The sequence below is a fragment of the Camelus bactrianus genome, chromosome 23 (genome assembly GCF_048773025.1).
Source record: "Camelus bactrianus isolate YW-2024 breed Bactrian camel chromosome 23, ASM4877302v1, whole genome shotgun sequence".
Lineage (NCBI taxonomy): Eukaryota > Metazoa > Chordata > Mammalia > Artiodactyla > Camelidae > Camelus > Camelus bactrianus.
This window is the reverse complement of record NC_133561.1, coordinates 12,328,306-12,348,017: the sequence shown is the minus strand read 5'-3', so window position 1 is coordinate 12,348,017 and position 19,712 is coordinate 12,328,306. Positions and strand designations below refer to the sequence as shown.

At 39.7% G+C, this 19,712-nt stretch overlaps 1 long non-coding RNA gene across 2 annotated transcripts in view; it reads left to right on the top strand.

Moving 5' to 3' along the window:
* Nucleotides 1–19,712, top strand: part of LOC123613998 (uncharacterized) — a 302,347-nt gene that overhangs the window by 186,814 nt on the left and 95,821 nt on the right. For both annotated transcript variants that reach the window (XR_012501798.1, XR_012501797.1), the window contains exon 4: nucleotides 6,142–6,276. This is a non-coding gene — a long non-coding RNA (uncharacterized LOC123613998). The remainder of the gene's footprint in view (nucleotides 1–6,141; nucleotides 6,277–19,712) is intronic.

The following is a 19,712-nucleotide window of genomic DNA, read 5'->3' as shown; positions in this document are numbered from 1 at the left end:
CCGAAACCCGTGTGGGATTATCCCCTTGATTCATGCAGTCTCTCTACCCCTATATAATGGATGCATGCAGTTACATATGTTTACTCCTAACTTCCATCACAGTATTCTGTGGGTTTTACCATTCACATTATGCATGAGACACTGGGAGGGATGCACCAAAATAGATGAGGTCCCTGCTCTCTGCTCTCTGAAGCTCACAGAAATGTCCACGAGAGAAAAAGTCGGCTTTAAAAATCCGCCAGGTGCAGAGAGTGGGCAGCTATCTAGCACAGAACCGCTTGCTGAGATCTAACCCACATTCCCCATGTCTGTGTTGAAGGGGGCAAACATGGGGTGAAGAGGAAGGACAGACCTCTTCTGTACCAGGAACCCACCCAAGGCAGAACCCGCTGGGGTGGACACCGGGGAGCGCAGCACACTTAGATTTAAATCAAATTTGAAGCTTTGGTTATTACAGAGATTGTCACTAGGCACAACTAATGACTGAATCCAGATTATGTTCTCATCTTTTTCTTATTTTATAAAAGTGACCAGGAAATCATAAGGCTGCTCAAGGTTTGATGCTAAGTGAGAGGAGTATTCCCACTGAGCTAGTTTAGAAATACTGGGGGGAGACAGAGATACAGCAGCTTTGTGAGCGGGTCCCAGGGAGTCCTGATTCATATAACGTGATGTGATTGTTCCACTTGCAGTTGGATTTATCTTTGCAGCGTAGGTTAAAGAAATGCACTGAATCTTCTCACTCTCTCCTACCTTGTTCCTCTTGTGGCTGGAAGTGTCTATTTATGAGGTATCGACTTCAGGTTAGAAGTGAGAATTGAACCATTTCCAACTGTAAACCCAGTTTATATCCTCAAAGTGGGAGTGAGCTTCTGATTAAATGAGCCCTGAGCGGAGCTGAGCATCATTTACAAAGAAGTAATGCCAAAATTATTCTTGTTTTGTTTTGTTTTAAAATCCAGTGAGAACTTCTGAACAGAAACCAACCCTGTATTTTTGAAAGCCACTGAACCAGAATTCGATTAGAGCATCAGAATCATTTCTGAAGTAAATTTGAACCCAGTTGATATTTTATTAGATCCAAGTCCTTGGTTAAGATAAAGTGTGTGGTCATGTAACAGAACAAAGTTAAATGGCCCACCCAGAGATTAACTGCGAGGCCTTTCACTCATTAGTACCATATTTTAAAACTAAAACAACTGAGATGGCTTTTCACAAACCACTACAATTTACACGGAGAGAGCTTCCTAATTTTCTCTGGGAAAGAAGGTTTGAATCGAAAAATGTTCAGTGATTTGACCAAGATCATGTGGAATGTCAGAGAAGGGGTGGGATGGTTCAAACATTGTTTGCCTTTGGGTTTTGCCTATGGAAGAGCAGGCAGGCTCAAAGTTATAACCTAATTCACGTAAACTCATTAACTTTGGATATACTTCCAATTATTGACGTTGACAGTTACCAGTCGTCGAGGCTGTTGAAAGAGAATTTTCACTCTCTTCGTTAAATGAGTAAAGCGGTTAAGGAATGCTCTAGTGATTCTTACTGAAACCTGGTTAAATCAAAGCTGGTTCTTTGTCCTCTAAGTACAGCGCAAAAAGTGAGTGGTGTTTCCCCCCACGTTGGTTGGCTGGTATTACCTCCACCAGAAACTTAGATGCTTCCCCAGTTGACTGCCCTACACATGTCGGAATCTTCTACTTTATTTTCCCATCTGTGACTCACTGAGCTGGAACCATGACCGAGTTTAACTAGAGAGAGCTCGAGGCGTGCCACGGGCTTTGCTACCGAATCCCAGCCCTGAGACGCCACTGGATGGCTTCTGTGTGGCTGTGAATTACACTTGCCACCGTTCCTCTTATGTATTGAATGTAATAAATCTTTTCCTACACGTCTAGGGCAATTGATTATTTTTATCTTACTTCTTAGAGGCTGTCGTTTAAAGAATTTTCAATACTTTATTCTCAGTTGTTTATATTATAGAAAAGCAAAGACTATATTTAAAAGACATATTCATAAAAAGCAACAGCCCAGGTTGCTCTAATTAAACAAAGTGTGTGTGTGTGTATATATGTGTTTGTTTCTCCAGGACATTTCAGGGTGTAATAGCAAAGGGATTACTCCATTTTAAATACTAAATCCCTTGAATTGAAACTGTTTTCAAGTAGCAGTTAATTATTTTAAGTGGACAAGAAGTGAGCATGTATGTGCTATTTTCTCCTTAGAAACTCACTTCATGTTTCAGTTCACACCTGGTAAATTGGTGAGCTGTTTTGCAGAAGGCGTCTCCAATAGGCTTTAGTATGTCTTTGAATTCCCCGTAGAAAAGTGGCTGCTCTTTGATAGCAGAAAGTGAACATTATCTAATCCTGATTGTTTTGTAGTAATGTGATTATTAATAAAGTCACTGAGCATTTTTATTACTTTACTGTCCCAGTAGACCCCAAGTCTAGGTAACTGCATTGTAGAATCTATTACTTTTGCTTCTGGTGTTCAAGTATGATTCATTTCTGATCCTGTAAAATATTTCAGTTGCCGTGTTTTCTGTGTTTAATCTCCTGGGACATCATCCTGGTGCCTAAATCTCTTCACCTGCAGGGCAACTTTACATGTGGCTCAAGTCAGTGCCCATCTGAGTGCTGAGACATCGAGGGGTCCCAAAGAGGGTCTACAGCACAAAAATACCCCTCCTCCCTTTCCATGCCCCGCACTGTAGATCTACAACTAACAATTATTCTACCACTGGGTGGTGGGTTTTCTGTTGCTTGTGAAGAGAGGCCCACTTTCCATTTATTTGGGAATGTTCCTGTTTAGTGCATCGCATGCTTATCCTGTTCTCTTCTGCCTGTCTTTGCAGCTCAGCCATTGACTCAGAGTCAGTCTGCCACTAAACAGAAAAAAGTTGAGGAGATCAATATCAACAGGATGCAGCATCCGTTTTTCCCTACTTGAATGTGCTTGTTCCACCTTTAAACCTAAGCCGGCCGATCTTGGGACATAGCTCCTATCCTAACAAGAACATACCAAAGCTAAAGCAAATTAAAGGTGACAGAGAATATTTGCTAAGATAACGGGATTTCTTTCTTGAAGCTGTATTGCTACTTTTATGGCCTACACTGTCTGTCTGGGTTTCCATGCTCTGTTGCCTGATGTCTAAATTTATAATGTCCAAACGCCCAGAATGGCTTACTATAATCTTCAAAGTTAACCGTGTCCATCACCATGTGCTAATACGCAGTGAATTTCAACCTAGTTTCCACCCACCACTTGTTATTCCTGTGAATCTCACCTGTCTCCCCTACTTCGGACATCTACCACTGCTCTGATGTTAGATTTATAGATACACCTTTACAGTGGAGGGCCTGCCTAGGTCCCGACACCTGTATCCGTCTTGCCTGTTAGTTTATGAGACCTGCCAATATTGTGTGTCCCCTCACACCCAGCCTCCTTCCCCTTCCCCTAGATCTCTAGGCCCCCAGCTCCCGATCCTAAATTCACCGTAGGTTTTTGGAGTCATCAGTACAAGGAGGAAAGCATCCAGTTACGACAACATGTACTGAGTGAGACATAACTCTCATAATAGTGGCCTTTTAGAAGAGTATACTTGTCAATACATATATGTCTGTACTTGATAGAATTCCAGGTACAGTGACAAAAAAATGGGGAAAAGTTTAGGCCCCTGTAGAGAATTAATGTAGGGGCAGAAAACCAAGTCTTTCTTAAACCTCGATGACTTATCTCTGCTTTCAGATCAGCCTTTGGCCATCAGCACAACTTACCCCTGCCTGTGTAAGTCCTGTTTGCAGGGTGTTCAGGTTTTGATTCTTACTAAAGTACAAATACTCTTGGGAAAAGTGACTACTCAGACTTCCACCAGATATTTGACACGTCTGGGTAGAGTTTCCATTTTGTTCTGATAACCAGGAGAAGAATAAGGAGATTTAACACCTGGGATGGATGGAAATATAGGAAGGGATTTAGAAAGGAGAAACCGAGGCAACTAGCAGTACGCTTCTCCTGCTTTGGAACTTTGCAGAGGGTTGGTTTCAGTTGCAATGATAATTTGGAAATGGGTAATCAAGTGTTACTCTGAACTTCCATGAGTCAGTGGTTGAGGAGAGAAGACTTTTAGGGGTTCATGAGCATTGTGGAGAAAACTAGTCTGTGGTCCTTACTGTAGTCATGGCAATGGGAAATAGTTTGCAACTATTTTTGTAATCTATGGACTAATTAATTTACCATTTTGTAAAAACCTTTAGATCAATTTAATAGCATTCATTTCAGGTGCACTTGGATGAATCCTGGAAATTAATTTCTGAGGTGTAACACTGGTATTTTAAATTAAAAAAAAAACTAACCAAATTAGGTTGTCAACTTGCAATTTTTAGTTGTTAAAACACTGAATTTTTTATCTCCTGATTGTTTGGCTTTCTAATAGTATATCTTACTTGACTGGTCTTATTGATGCCAATTGACTATTTACCTTGCTTCTTAGGATAATCCCAGCTTGGTGGCTAACTGACTTTATTTCCTCTTGTTACTGCATAAGTTTTTATTGATTAACAAGTATTGGGTACTATCATTAACGCCACATTTGTCAAAAGGATATTATCCTTCAGCAGCACTGCTCTCTCTGTCTCTGTCTCTCTCTATCTCCCTCACTCTCATTTTCTCTCATTCTCTCTCACTTCACACACACACACACACACACACACTCACACACACACACAAACACACCCACACAGACACAAACTGTGAAATTAATGACTAGTTGCCTGTAATCCCAGAGCCTGACAGTACAACTATGTTTATGAGCTTAAGCCCTCCCACCACCAACTTACACAAGACAAACTGTTAAGTGTTTGGTGCTATGGTATATGAGTTAACATCTTGAGAAGATTGTTATTATAAAAGTAATGACTTACATTTGTACAGTTGTTTTCAGTTTCACACTATCTTATTTTAGTCTCACTATAACCCAGTGCTATATACAGGGCAAATATTATTATTCTTCACATGCATGGATGTGTGTGCACACAGGTACACACACACACACACACACACACACACACACACACACACACTCAGAATATCTTGCCCAGGGTCATGTAATTAGATAGTAGTAGTTTAGGGGTTCCAAATCCATTCCAGTGCTCTCTCCAAACCAGTAACGTATCTATCCAGTTTTCAGCAGCATTATTACTACAGGTGTACCCCTGTGGACCTACAGGTATAAGATGTTCCATAAAAACTGTGCATATAATTTTATAGAATGAATTTATTCTAAAACATATTTACTGAATTTACTATGAAGATTTCTTTTTAAACATGAATAATTTCTCCCTAATTTATCTTTTGTAACAGAAGCATGAATTTTTATACACAGGATTTTTAAGAGCATGAGTAGCTCATATTTATTTTCTGCCTGGATTTCACATACATTTGATACCCAAAATGAGCTGCAGGCTAATGTAATCATAGAAACATTTTAGGAGACAGAAAAACTAACGTGTATTCTTGATTTTCCCCTTGACCTTCCTTGCCACACTTAACCTTTCTGTTGGAACTTCCTCCATTGGCAAAAAATTCTGCATAATTATACCACCTTATTATCTCATCAGTATGCAGTCTAAGTTCTCCTGGAAGTAAGGGAATATTGTAAACACTAGGACTTGCCATCCCCCAAAACAGAGTGGTGACGACTGCCTAAGAGTGACAAAAAGCTGGCATTATTTAGCTGCCACCATCACCACCATGAAAAAGTTCATTCATAGATGGTGTCGCCCTGTTCCCCAAAACCAGAATTTAGCGTCTGAATCTTCTGTTTCAACTTGGCCTTCCAGGCAGCCACCGTAAAACTGATGCTCTGGATGTTAACCTCAGAGTATGGTCTGAAGACCAGCAGCATTGCCCAAGAGCTGGTTGGAGAAGTAGAATCTCGGGCCCTGTCCCAGATCTACTGGATCAGAATCTTTATGACATAAGAGCACTAGGCAGTCTACATCTGCTTTGAAGTTTAAGAAGCAGTTTGCATGTGAAATATCTGTTCCATTTTTGAACACTTTCATTGTTGGGTCATCTAAAAATGTGTCAGCAGGGATGAATGGATGTCTTCTTCTGATTGCGGGCTATTTCCTTGGACAGGAGTTGGAGAAAATCTCCAAGACCTCCACGGCCCCTGCATGTAATTGTGATAAAGAAGAAAATAGCAGAGAAGCCCCTCCCTCGTGGTCCCCGCTGGAGCTCTTCAACCTCCCTGGACGTTGTTGCCTGTGAGGGGTAAGTGACAGCTTTCACTCCCTTTGCTGCAGAAGAAAGTACTTGAACTTGACACAGTTCGGGCTTCCTCTGTTATGTACAGAAACACTAATGGTTAAGTCAAAAACATCTTTTTAAAAAAATTAATTCTGTTGCAAGATGAATTATGAGCTAAACTTAGCTCCAAATGGAATTAAAACTGGGGTGTTTCTTTTCAAACCGTCAGTTTGTTTATGCAGTGGCTTCAGCCCTGAGCAGTATCACCTTCAAAGAGAAAAGCAGTTCTGGCTGAGAGCTGCCAGTTCTCATGAAGCAACCCCAGGCTCCAGGATGCTTGAGGCCCTGATTTGTTTGTGCGGTGTAAGCTTACATTTATGCAGTGACACATACAGAATACATGCCTGACATCTTCCATTAACTTAAAGAGTCAAATGGGTGAACAGCCTTTGCAGAGCCATTTCCCGCCTTTACCAATTGTCCAGTTCCTTCTAAAGCTACTTGGTAGCTTGAGTGTCATTTTTCAGATCTGTAAATTTTCTCCTTAGAGTGCAAGTGTGTTTCAGATTCTAGGGCGACGTCTCTGGGCTCTCCTCACCATCAGTCTGGGACCACTTATCACTTATCACTTATCAAAATGAATCTCTGTCTGAATGATGAGGCAGCAGACAAAAATCTGTTGAGCTGAACTTCATTTGAAGTAGCGTAGGTCCAAGTGTGAGTGAAAGAAATATTTATTTTCTACTGTAAAGCAAATAAGACCTCCGCATTTGATACCATCCCTTCTTTCATGGCCCTCCCTCCTGCCATATATCTGCGGGTGCTGAGTCTTCATAAATCACAGGGTAGATTTTTTTCCAGGATATCAGACAGTCATGGTGGCAACATCAACACATGTGAAGAGTTTTTAAAGAAGCTTCTGAATATAGGTTGCTGCGTGGGGAGCAAGCGTTGAGGATCTGCACCCTCCGTTACACCCTGGTTTGACCTGGTGTGCTTTGAGTCTGTAGGAAACACTAGAAGCCTGTAGAGGGTCAGACAAAGGAACACGCAGTATCCTTCCTCACGCATTCACCTTGGGACCATTAATGTTTCTACTACAGGCGAAAGGGTACAGGTGTTTCCAAAGCTCTCTTTTCACACCTGTAGCAGGGGCAAAGGAACAAAGTCAAAGTAGTCCTTCAGCTGGTTGTATTGTAAATTTTTGGACATTTGAGCAGTAATATTAACAGCCAAATCTCTTCTCTGAACAACCCTTCCTTTTCCCCAGCAGAATGCCACGATGCGGATAAGAAGCATGTGTTAGCTGACCCAAAAACTTTTTTTCAGCTTGGTTTGATTTAGAGAATGAGAACTCTGTAACCCCATGTTTCATTAAAAACAGTTATATTTGAAAAGTAAATTGATTAAGGGCTAACTTGTTCCACTAACAATCAAGAGGTGAAAATGTGGTTAATTTTCTGCTTAATTTTCAGGATATTGTGCCGACCAAGAATTTGCAGATTTTTTTTTCCAAAGCATTTTCTGATTACAAAACAGTGCAATCAATAATCCACTCTCCCTTTTAATGTTGAAAAGTAAAGAACAAAAGCCCATTGTGCTGGTAATCTATCTTAGGTATTTGGCCCAAGAACAAAATTCTAAAAAGTTACAAAGCAAAACTTCACTTTGGGGATGGGTTATTTATTTGGAGCCTTGATATTTTTAAGTCATGTGCATGAGGACTGGGGTAAGGATACAGCAGCAGTCATTTTCAAACAGTGCTCCACTTAAAGTAACCCACTAGTCTGTAGATTTCACAGTGGTGGAAATCTCATCCTTGTTAATTCGCTAGTCCTCATTACTTAGCATGGTGTCTGGCCTAATATTGTTAGAGTCCAAACTCCTTCTGCTCACCACACAACAGGCCAGTAACCAGGAAGATGTGGTGTCAGGGCAAGGTACAATGACTTTATTCAGAAAGCCAGCAGACTGAGAAGATGGCAGACTAATGTCCTGGAGAACTATCCTAACCCAAGTCAGAATTCAGTCTCCTTTTATACTGGAAAGGGGAGGGGGTGTGGTTGGTTGTTGCAAGCGTCTTTGTGTCAGAATCTTTTGTTCTTGCAGCTGCCCACGTAGGTCAGGTCATGGTGTCCCTGTAAACATCCAGCTAGACAAATGTTATTCTCTTCTGCAACTTTTTATCTCTGTATCAATGGAAAAGTGTTATACCCTTAAAAGTCAGAGCCTGGAGAATGGGCTATCCTGTATATTTCAGGCTATAGGCAACATTCTTTTACAAAAGGTGCAGAACCAGCATGACTAAGCCCAGGAAACAGAGCACAGGGTTAGAGCTAAAGGAACAGATCTAATATGGAGTCAGATTTATTCTTCCCTATTGCAGTATTACATTCTCAACAAAGATCTAGTGAATGAATCAATTAATCACTGACTGAGTCCAAGCTTATGGTTTACAACAGGGATCAACAAACATTTTCCATAAAGGGCTAAATAATAAATATTTTTGGCTTTACACCATATGGTCTCTGTCTTAACTACTCACCTCTCCTGCTGTAGCAAAAGCATCCATAGACAATTTATAAACAAATATGCATAGAGTGTTCCAGTAAACTTTATTACAAAAACAGCCATTGGGCTGTATTTAGCCCATATACCATTATTAGCAAACCCTTGATTTCTGGGATACAATGTCCTGAGGTTTTGGCTTCAATTATCCTACCTTCGACTTAATTTTCTTCATATACTCACTCATAAATTTCTTAATATTTATTGAGTAAAGCACAGTCCTAGGGCTGGGGAGAATATCTAAATATATAAAACATGCTTTCTAACCTTAAGGAACTTTCAGTATAATAGTCCCTCTTCCAAACTCAATCAAGTAAGTCCTCGCTCCAGAGTCAGCGTAAGAAAAAGTCAGGGTTACACCAACTGGTAAATCTCCATTGATTAAAAAAAAAAAAGAAGAAGCAGCAAAACAAAACTATCACATTCGAGGAAGGATTTACCTCCTAAAATGTGTTAACATTTTTTAAAAATTTTAAGTAGACTTTCAATTGAAGTATAAACTTCATATAGAAATAGGCAATCATAAGTATGATTTTGAAGAATTTTCACCTGAAACCAGCACCTAAATCAAAAATATATGTTACTGGCATCCCCAAAGTCCTTCAGACATTACACTGCATACACCCCACCAATCCCAAGTTAGCTATTGCCATGGCCTTAGCTACATTGCCTACTTAAGACATGCATCTCTTAAGATGCTACCAGAGAATCCCTGTGTTACAGAATTTTGCTTTGAAGATATAATCACTTCCCTCTTCTAGCCCATGTCTTTCCGTTGGGAATTATTCCATTTTCATGGAACTTGGGTAGAGTCTGCAACATATACCAAAACAAACAGTGCATTCTCATTTCAGGCTGCCTGTGTTTCAAAATAAGCAGGGAAGTAGCTTCTCTCTCTGGTTGGGTGGGGAATTATGAGGGTGTGATTCTGAAGCTCCCAGGGGTCACCACACAGTCGTAGGATACAGCCAACTCCAAGGCTCCTGGAATCTAGCTGCACTCTAAACTAACTCTACTTCTGTTGTCTTCAATTTAATGAGTCAATAAATAATCCCCTCCTGCTTTTTTATAGCTTAAATTAGTTAGACTGAGAACCAAGGTCCTGAGACAGAAGGCCAGGCTGGAATTTGTTCTTATTATTGTATAATTTGAAAATTTTTGAACACAAATATGATTTGTAAGCATAAGAATAAAGAAAAAGGTGGTGGGAGGAGCTGGGAAAGAAAAAAACAAAACAAAGCAAAACACTGTAGTCAAAGAGGTGGGAAGAAAACCAGAAAAGTGCAGTGACAGGGATGCTGAGGGAGCAAAATCAAGTCCCTACAAGGGTGGCAGATGCTTCAAAGAGGAAAAATATACCACAGAATTCATTCTTTTATCCATTTGATCCTATCTATTGAGCACTACTGTGTGCCAGAGACTCTAATAAGTGCTGGAGACATACCAACATAGAAAAGAAACCAAGGTCCCTGCTCTTGTGGGGCTTCTAAGCCAGAGCAGAAAAATCCTTCAATCTGATCTTATGGAACAGCCCTATAGACAAGATATTTCATTAAGCAAAACACACATTTCCAAGAACATCAGGAGTGAATGCTGGCAAGGAAGTAGAGACAGTGTTGCTTGATGCCAGGATTTGCCACACAGCTCCCAGATGGCCCTGTCACCAGTCGTTATGTTACCTATCTACATTCATGCAGGTTTCCTTAAAAGTGACACTGTGGAAGTGCAAATATTTGTTATGTTGGCTGTTTTTCTTTAAAACTATTTAATTCCAGTGGCTTCTGTTGGCATATTGACTTTATTTAGCAGCAATGTATGGAAAGGTCTCCAGTCTCTCCCACCACCATCTCTCCAGGGCCCACAGCCATTAGCACAAAGGCCAGGATGGTCCTCCCACACTGCTTCATGTGAATAGCACTATTGACATGAACCATGAGCTCAAGTTTTGGCTTTTAAAACAGGCTCAAATGTGATAAACGTAGAATTATGATGACTCTTGTAATTCTAAGTCTCTTCTCAGATTTCCTCAAGACTGGGAAAGGTTTTGATTTTTTGCGAGGTTGTCGGTGAGTGGTAGGGAATAGCATATGTGTGTCACCATTGTCTTCCCAGGAAGTAGAAAGATCAGAGCTGTCACTGACATCTCCAGATGCTTCAGTTGTATCATAACCACCTTGGAAGCCAAGCATTTTCATTTTCTACTTGTCCAGGGACCTCTGGTTGATGTTACTGACAGTCTGAATTTCATAAGTGGACTTCTAAGCAGCAAGCAAGAGTTAGGTGAATAGCTCTTGCTATTCATAGCATGTCCATACTCCAGTTCAAAAGCATGTTTGAGATAGGATAAGAAGAACACAGAAGAGCCTATGTTGGATTTTTATGGGCTTATGACTATGTTATTGAAATAGATCATTTAATACCCAGTTACTGTGTATAATATACATAAATTATCAATTTCTAAGGAAATAAAGTACAATAAAAATTCACTAAAACTCAGTTAAACCTGATTTACTCATTGATGATTCAGAAGTTACTGAATTAGACATTACTGAAGGATGAAATGCCTTCATTTTAAATTTCATTTAGCTTATACTCTATAGATAGTCAGAATTAATTTCTTTTATATGATGGAATGCCAAATAGTCCAACATTTGCTATAGATCTTGAAACCTATACATCTAGCTACATAATGAGACAGTATTCCACAATACAAATGAACTTCTGGAAATACTTGGTCTTTGATGACTCAAGCCAATTTAAAAGAAAGAAATGCAGATACATTTCTTAAACTAGAAATTTCAAACCATCTAGTTGATGATTAATAATTGGTGGAAGTGAAGAAGTAAGACTGTCACTATTTGCAGATAACATGATACCATACATAGAAAATCCTGAAGTGTCCACCAGAAAAACTGTTAGAATAAATGAATTCAGCAAAGTTGCAGGATACAAGATTAATACACATAAATCTGTTGCTTTTCTATACACTAATAAGAAACTATCAGGAAGAGAAAGCAAGAAAACAGTTTTGTTTAAAATCCCATAAAAAAAAATAAACTTAACCAAGGAGGTGGGAGATACTTTGAAAATTATAAAACATTGGTAAAGGAAATTGAGATGATACAAAGAAATGGAAAGCTATCCCATGTTTGTGGATTGGAAGAATGAATATTCCTAAAATGTCCATAATACTCAAAGCAATCTACAGATTTAATGCTATCCTTATCAAAATATCCATTTTTCACAGAACTAGAACAAATAACCCTAAAATTCATATGGAACCACTAAAGACTCCAAGTAGCCAAAGCAATCTTGAGAAAAAAGAGCAAAGCTGGAGGTATCACACTCCATGACTTCAGACTATGCTATAAAGCTATAGTGATCAAAACATTATGGTACTGGCACAAAAACAGACACATAGATCAATGGAACAGAACAGAGACAGTGCCATGTAAAAGAATGAAATGAGAACATTTTCTAACACCATATACAAAAATAAACTCAAAATGGATTAAAGACCTAAATGTAAGATTGGATCCATAAAACTCCTAGAAGAAAACATGGACAGAACACTCACTGACATAAATTGTAGCAGTATATTTTGGATCTGTCTCCTAAGGCAAAGGAAACAAAAGCAAAAATAAACAAATGGAACCTAATTAAACTTCAAAGCTTTTGCACAGCAAAGGGAACCATCAACAAAATGAAGACAATCTACTGAAATAAAATATGCAAAAGATACGACTGGTAAGGGGTTAATATCCAAAATATATAAACAGCTCATACAACTCAATATCAAAAAATAAAAACAAAGCAATTAAAAAATGGGAAGAAGATCTGAATAGATGTTTTTCCAAACAAGATATACAGATGGCCAACAGGCACGTGATAAGATGCTCAACATCATTAATCATCAGAAAAATGCAAATCAAAATCATAATAAGATATTACCTCACACCTGTCAGAATGGCTATCATCAAAGAGTCTACAAATAACAAATGTTGGCAACGATGTGGAGAAAAGAGAACCTTAATATACTGTTGATGGGAAAGTAAATTGGTGTGGCTACTATGGAAAATAGTATGGAGGTTCCTCAAAAAACTAAAACTAGAACTACCATATGATCCATCAATTCCACTCCTAGGCAAATATCTGAAGAAAACAAAAACACTAATTCAAAAAGATATCTGCACCCCAATGTTCATAGCTGCGTTATTTACAATACCCAAGATATGATAGCAACCTAACTGTCCATCAACAGATGAATAGATGTGATATGTATATATAATGGAATATTACTCAACCATTAAAAAGAATGGAATTTTGCCATTTGCAACAACATGGATGGACCTGGAGGGTATTATGCTTTGAGAAGTAAGTCAGACAGAGACCAATACTGTATGTTATCAGTTATATGTGGACTCCAAAAAATGAAACAAACAAGTGAATATAACAAAACAGAAACAGACTCATAGACACAGAAGACAAACTAGTAGTTACCAGAGGGGAGAGGGAAGTAGGGAAGGGCAAGATAGGGGTAGGGGATTCAGAAGTACAAACCATATATATATAATAAATAAGTTACAGGGATATATTGTACAACACGGGAATACAGCCACTATATTATAATAACTTTAAATGGAATAAAATCTATAAAAATATTGGATCACTATGTTGCATACCTGAAACTAATAAAATATTATAGATCAACTATATGCAATAATTTTTTAAATTAAAAATAAGACAACAATAATTAGAAGGTTATTTGACTGGAAACAAAACTTTATGTTACCAGTTAATATGGATTAACTGAGAACCTATACCCTAATTAATACTGACTAAAAGCAAAAACAAAACAAAGACAAAATTGGAATGTTATATGATTATCAATCTTGGCTTGTCCAGTTATCTTATTGTAAGTTATACAGATTTTGCATATAGATGATACTTGCTTTGCTTGGTTCTGCTTTGCAAATAGAATGAATTAAAATATCTTCAATGTACAACTAATACATATGGAGTTGGGGTCCAGGCTTGAGCCCAAATTCTGACACCTGATCTGTTTGGAGGCCTGGGAGGTAGCCTATCGTGAGTCTATGGGTGTGAGGAACCTAGAAGTTCTCTGAGGGAGATTTATCCAGAGGAAAGGGGCCTCAGTGGAGGGGGGACTGAGTTCACAGTGATCGCTGAGCCCAGAGACTGGGGTTTTCTTTGTTATTCGGCAAAGCTCCATGAGGTCCTAGGCAAAAATGAAAGCTGAGCAAGATGAAAAGAACTGCTTTCACGCAAATCTTCACGAGTTATTGGAAATGCAAGACAGACCTCTTTGTGGCGTATTAAAAGGGAAAGTAGGATTCACCACATAGGGTCTCTGACAGCTGAATTTTGACATTCTCTGCACTCATGAGACAGGAGTCAGCTGGCAGCAGGAACGGCATTGAGAAGGTCACATGAGGCACCGTCATCACTTGGCTTTGGAATCACAAAGTAATCTGACACTAAAGATAGTGGACAGTGACAGATGTAAAAGGCCAAGATTTGACTCAACAGGTAGCAGAGTTTAGATTAGGAGTAAGGGTTAATGACTTAAGGCACATGGGGCTCTCAGAAACCATGGCTTGGGGCACTTGGCAGTGGCCTTTTGATTTCAGAACAGAGAATAAGTGTGAGCCAAAGAAATCTTATTTTGTTGGTAATGTGATTCAACTTTACATATCTCAGGACATCCCCCAAGACACTCCTAATACATCCATAAAGCCAAACGATCAGAGAAAGGAGTAACTTGATTTCTTAAGTGCTTCCTTTTCTAAGAAAATACAAAGCAATCTCTCCTTAATGATTTGCAATTAAAATCATTCAGGTAATTATGTTTAATGAATAAGATATCTCTTCATCTGAAGGCATCCTGAATGAGTCAGAAAGGACATATTCTTGCAGAAGACAAATATACTTGTGTCTGTGGGTGTGCACACCCTCCTCTGCCCACCTTTCCCTTTGTCTCTCATCCCTCCAAGGAACAGAGGGTTCCATTATTGGAAGTGGGTGAGTCCAAGCCCCCCGGGGGTGGGTGGACAGCGGTGCAGTGAAGGGGCCCTTGTCTGGTAGGTGAACGCCGCTTGTTCTTGGTTTCTGAGATTGCTTCCCCACATGTGACTGTTAGACAAGCCTGGTCACCTGTTGACCCCTACACTCAGCCTTAAAAATCACTGTCGGAGCTCCCCAGGCAGCATTTGTTACGTGGAACCAGATTTGGTTTGGCTCATCTGTAAATGTCGTCAGCCCCTGCCTTTTCCAGTCCCCCTCCCCTCATCACTACTTCAGGACACCAGGATCCAGCAACCTACCAGACACTCGTTTTCACGAAAAAAAAAAAAAAGAAAAAAACCCACATAAAAAAAGAACAGAAAAGAGACACAAAGCATATTCTGGTCCCCTGAGACCCACTGAATGATTTCACGAGGCCTCTTGTGGATTTTTCTAGGCCCGCCTTGATCTTTCTGAGACCTGACGGTCTAAGCCGGTGCCTCTGGCCAGTGGGTACTGCAGAATCCTTTTTAAGTGAGTGCACGTTCCTGTTCCTGCTGCAGAAAGAACCTTTCTAAAGGGACTTGAACTGTGCTTTTCCAAAACATCGAGCCCCACATGTTCTTACAGGCCAAGAGCTGTTCTCTGAACTCAAAGGCAAGCTAGTGCTTTTATGGAGCTGAGTAGTGGCAGGTGTCCAGCACGACTCATGTGTTGAAGCTCACTGTACTGTGATTTATAAAATGTCCCCAATAAAAGTAAAAAAAAAAAAGAAAAATGAAAAATCTGTTCCTTATTTACCCTACAGTGAAAAAAGCACCATAATGCATTTCTAAGAATGCTTAATTTTATGTGTGTGATCATAATCTTTGAAACACTTGCTAGCGTTTTTCCAGCAGCCTTTCCTCCCTTAAAAAGAACCCAAACATCTTCCCCGCCCTGATTGTCACAAACCAAAAGTAATGAATATTTTCTTCTGTTAGAAGCCTGAAGGCTATTTAACTCCATGAATTTTGAAAGCTGAATTTTTTTTTAATTCTTACTTTCCAAGAAACAATGAAAGTGGATCACATATAAATTAATATTAGAATTTGACAGAGTTGGGAAAGGACAGAGGGAATTCCAGTTTGCCATTCTCCCAATTTTTAAATATAAATGACTAGATATGTTTTTAAAGGAATATGTATTTATCCATTCATAGAACACTGTACAGCTGATTCAGTAACTGTTTTTATATCTTCAAGAGAAACTTGCCTCTCCTGGGCTTTCCAGTGATGATCACATGAACCCGATAGAATGAGTCAGGGCAGAGGCAGAACTGACGGGACCACAGATACTCCCCTGGGTCTTTTCTGTGAGCAATTCAGTTCTCTGGAGGAGCCCTAGCTTTAAAAGAGAATGGTTAACAGCTGAGCAATTAAATGTTGACTTACCATCAGACTAAACTAAACTGGAGTTTTGGAAGTCCTCAGGAAAAAAGACTGTACAATAGGGCACTGTCATAGGCTTTGCTTAACCAATTCAATATCAGATCTTAGGTTTTTCTTTTCTTTTTTTTTCTTTTTCCCATTGTAAGTGTGATGTATTTACATCAGTTCTGTTAAATACACGGAGGATCTCATGCTTTTTTGGGATGTGGAGCAATTTGGAACAAAAAAATCTAATTAATGCTGATACCTGGAACAGATAAGAGGAAGCCATTATATAAGGCTGTTGTGACGATTCTTGTAAGATACATGTAGGATAGTAGTTCTCAGTGGAGGAGATTTTTGCCCCAAAGGGGGCAATTTGGTAATGTCTGGAGATATTCTGATTATCAGAACCTGGGGCTGTTAGTGGCATCTAGTAAGTAGAGTGCTGGACTTCATATAATACCCAGGACAGCCCCTCACAGCAAAGAACTCTCTTGCCCCAAATGTCAATACTACCACTGTTGAGAAATCCCAGTCTATGAGGACAAAATGTTCATTAGCATAATAGTGTCAAGGTTCTTTTTTTTGCAAGGTACAGGGTCAAAGTCATTTTATGCAATCCTTTTCTCAAATGAGCTTAGAATACTGACTACCAAGACAAATGTGATGCTCATCTTGGCAAATGTCCATGCTTCTCCTTGGGTAACTAGGAGGAAATAGCTTTAGCTGTCCACAGTGAAAAGACTGAGCTGGCATCACAGGGCCCAGCATTACCATTGCCTGGGGAACCGGAACCCTCCCCTTGCCATCAAGAGTCAAGCAATGTCCAGGCCAAAGAATGTTTTCAGTAGTATTGAGGCAAAAGCCAAAGAGCTACAGTTGGCAGAATTCAAAAAAGCACAAGAGGAGAAAATGCCTTAGCAATTTCCTAACGGGAGGGGGAGGGGTTGTAAAGACTAGAAGTTTTTGTGGGTCTTTGGGAGAATGAGGGGAGGATGAGGGAGAGAGAGAGAGACATCTGGAAAGTGGGGCACATCTCTTGGGAACTTCCCCTTTTAGTCACTCATTTTCAAGACCTAAGCTTCCAAGGCTGCTTTCCCTGGACGTTACCAGAGGACAATTTATATAAAACTGCAACCTGTCTTCATTCTACTTTGTGCTGGTTTTGAGATATAGCTACTCTTTCAGTAAAAATGCTTCTTCACGTCCAAGATTTAAGAACATCAGCCAGACAAGGAAGTTCTCAAGAAAGGAGTGTGACTATTTGCCCACATCACTGCAAGGACCACTGTCCCAGCCCCTTGAGCAATGACTAAGGTTCCTGGCAGAGACAGTAGGACCACAGGACTGACAGGCCAGTGACAATGGATAACAGTCCTTCCCTCATTTCTGGTTGCCCTCCCCCACAATACTTCAGCAAGGAAAAAACAGAGTGGGTGGTGCCACTTGGCCACCCATCCCTGAGCAACAAGGGGCTAATTAGTATCAATTGATTCTTCAAGAAATGCTAGAAAAAAGTGGACACGATCGCAGAAATCACAATCTCCCAACACAGACTCCAAAAGGATCTTTAAGACAGTTAAACACTTTGTACTAACCTCATTCTGACCTTTGTCTCATTATTGATTGCTCAGTTCCTTGTCCTTGAAAAACTATTTTGGCCAACTTGGTCATTCATATAAAAAAATTCTAAACCCTAATAGAACACAAATTTCTTTATTTTCCCAATAATCCATTTGGAATCATCATATTTCAAGTCAGAGGGGAACTGGGAGACTATATAGTAATAGGAAAATCTTTCACATACGAGGTAACAAAGGACCTGAAGATCAAGTGTGTTACTCAAGGAAACACTGAGTCATCCTGTCTTCTCAGATCCTGACTTTCTGATTGGTGTGTTCATTTTCCACCTAGGGATAAATCTCTTATAAGAAGAGTGATATAGCCAACTGAGGTTCCAGATCAGTGAAACCAACATTATCCTTACCTGTTTTTCCCAGTGAAAACATTTAATTTCATTGTACTTGGCTGTATCATCTTCTCCCGATCCCCAGGGGAGCTCAGACACACGGCAGCTGTGGAGAGGAAGCTAAGCACATCAAGCCTGATATAAATTAGAGGTAAAAACTATTCTCTCAAGTGGAATTTTCCAGAAGCTGCAAGCTCCCATTGTCTCTTCAATTTTGAATACGCTTATCTTCAAGACTGTTGGAAATAGCAAAGTAAATAAGCTTTTATGGGATTACTCATACAAAGCAAGTCAAATGTAAGGTGCGATTAAGACCCATTTCTCACCTTCTGTAGGCTTAACTCTGGCCAAAGGTATCTGTAAGTGAAATACATGGTTAAGGGTGGAGGGTGCATGTGTACATGGTTTGTGTTACCTCTTATTAGTTTATTCTTTTCAGCTTCTATCTACCCCGCCACTTCCTCCTCCTCCCTGGCCCACCCCTTCCTCCAACTAATTTCTTCTTTTAAACATTGGACTGACTTTATTTATTTATGTATGTATGTATGTATGTATGTATGTATGTATGTATGTATGTATTTTTCTTCTTAATGGAGACACTGGGGATTGAACCCAAGACCTCATGCGTGCCAAGCCGATGCTCTACCACTAAGCTATACCCGCACCCCCCAAATGATTTCTTTTCATCTAGTTTTTAAGTCCTGAAACTCTGCAAGATGAGGTGACGTTGATTTTGTAATCATGCATTTAACTGAGTTCATACAGATAGTCACTATCTATTACTAGATATGTGAGGTCCTTAAGTTAATTGGGGACTGTATCAGGTAAATGAGCTCATTGCCAAATTTCCCATTTACCTAGATTTTTCCTCAAACGGTGCTGCTTAAATGGAATTCCTGGTGTGCTTTAGTCTCTCCCTTCTCCTACACATTAGGGAGTGCAATAGCTTAACGTTTCCTTCCGTGTGCCTTGCCGATAAAGGGTTTTCCATGTGAAAGTAGCATTTTCTACCTTGAAGCAAGAAGATCACTTCTTAACATCTGCAGCTGTGAAGGTTTGGTGCTACTTCTGCTTTTTTGAAAGGAGGAAGGGACCTGAGGACTTACTGTGGACTCCGTGTGGTCTAGAGCTAGGTGATGTGATGTGTATCTGCCGCGCCATCTGGGCCTGTGACGACTCTCTGGGGCTGGTAGTATTGCTTGCTTTTTTGCAGATGAATAAACTGAAGATGAAGAAGGCCAGCTGTCAGAGCGAATTCAGGCATGTCTTTCGAGCTCAGTATTTACCATCAGTGTTAAGGCCGTAGGTTCCCACATCAGAGTTCCTCTCCTTTCAATTCAGTCAGTAACTCCATTGCTTTGGGGAATTATTTTACTTTATAGTGCTTTTTTAATGTACCTCAGGCTAAGTTTACAAAAACAATTGTTTTGTATATGCATTTATTTATTTACTCAAAAGATGTTTATTGTATCATAGCCACAATATGC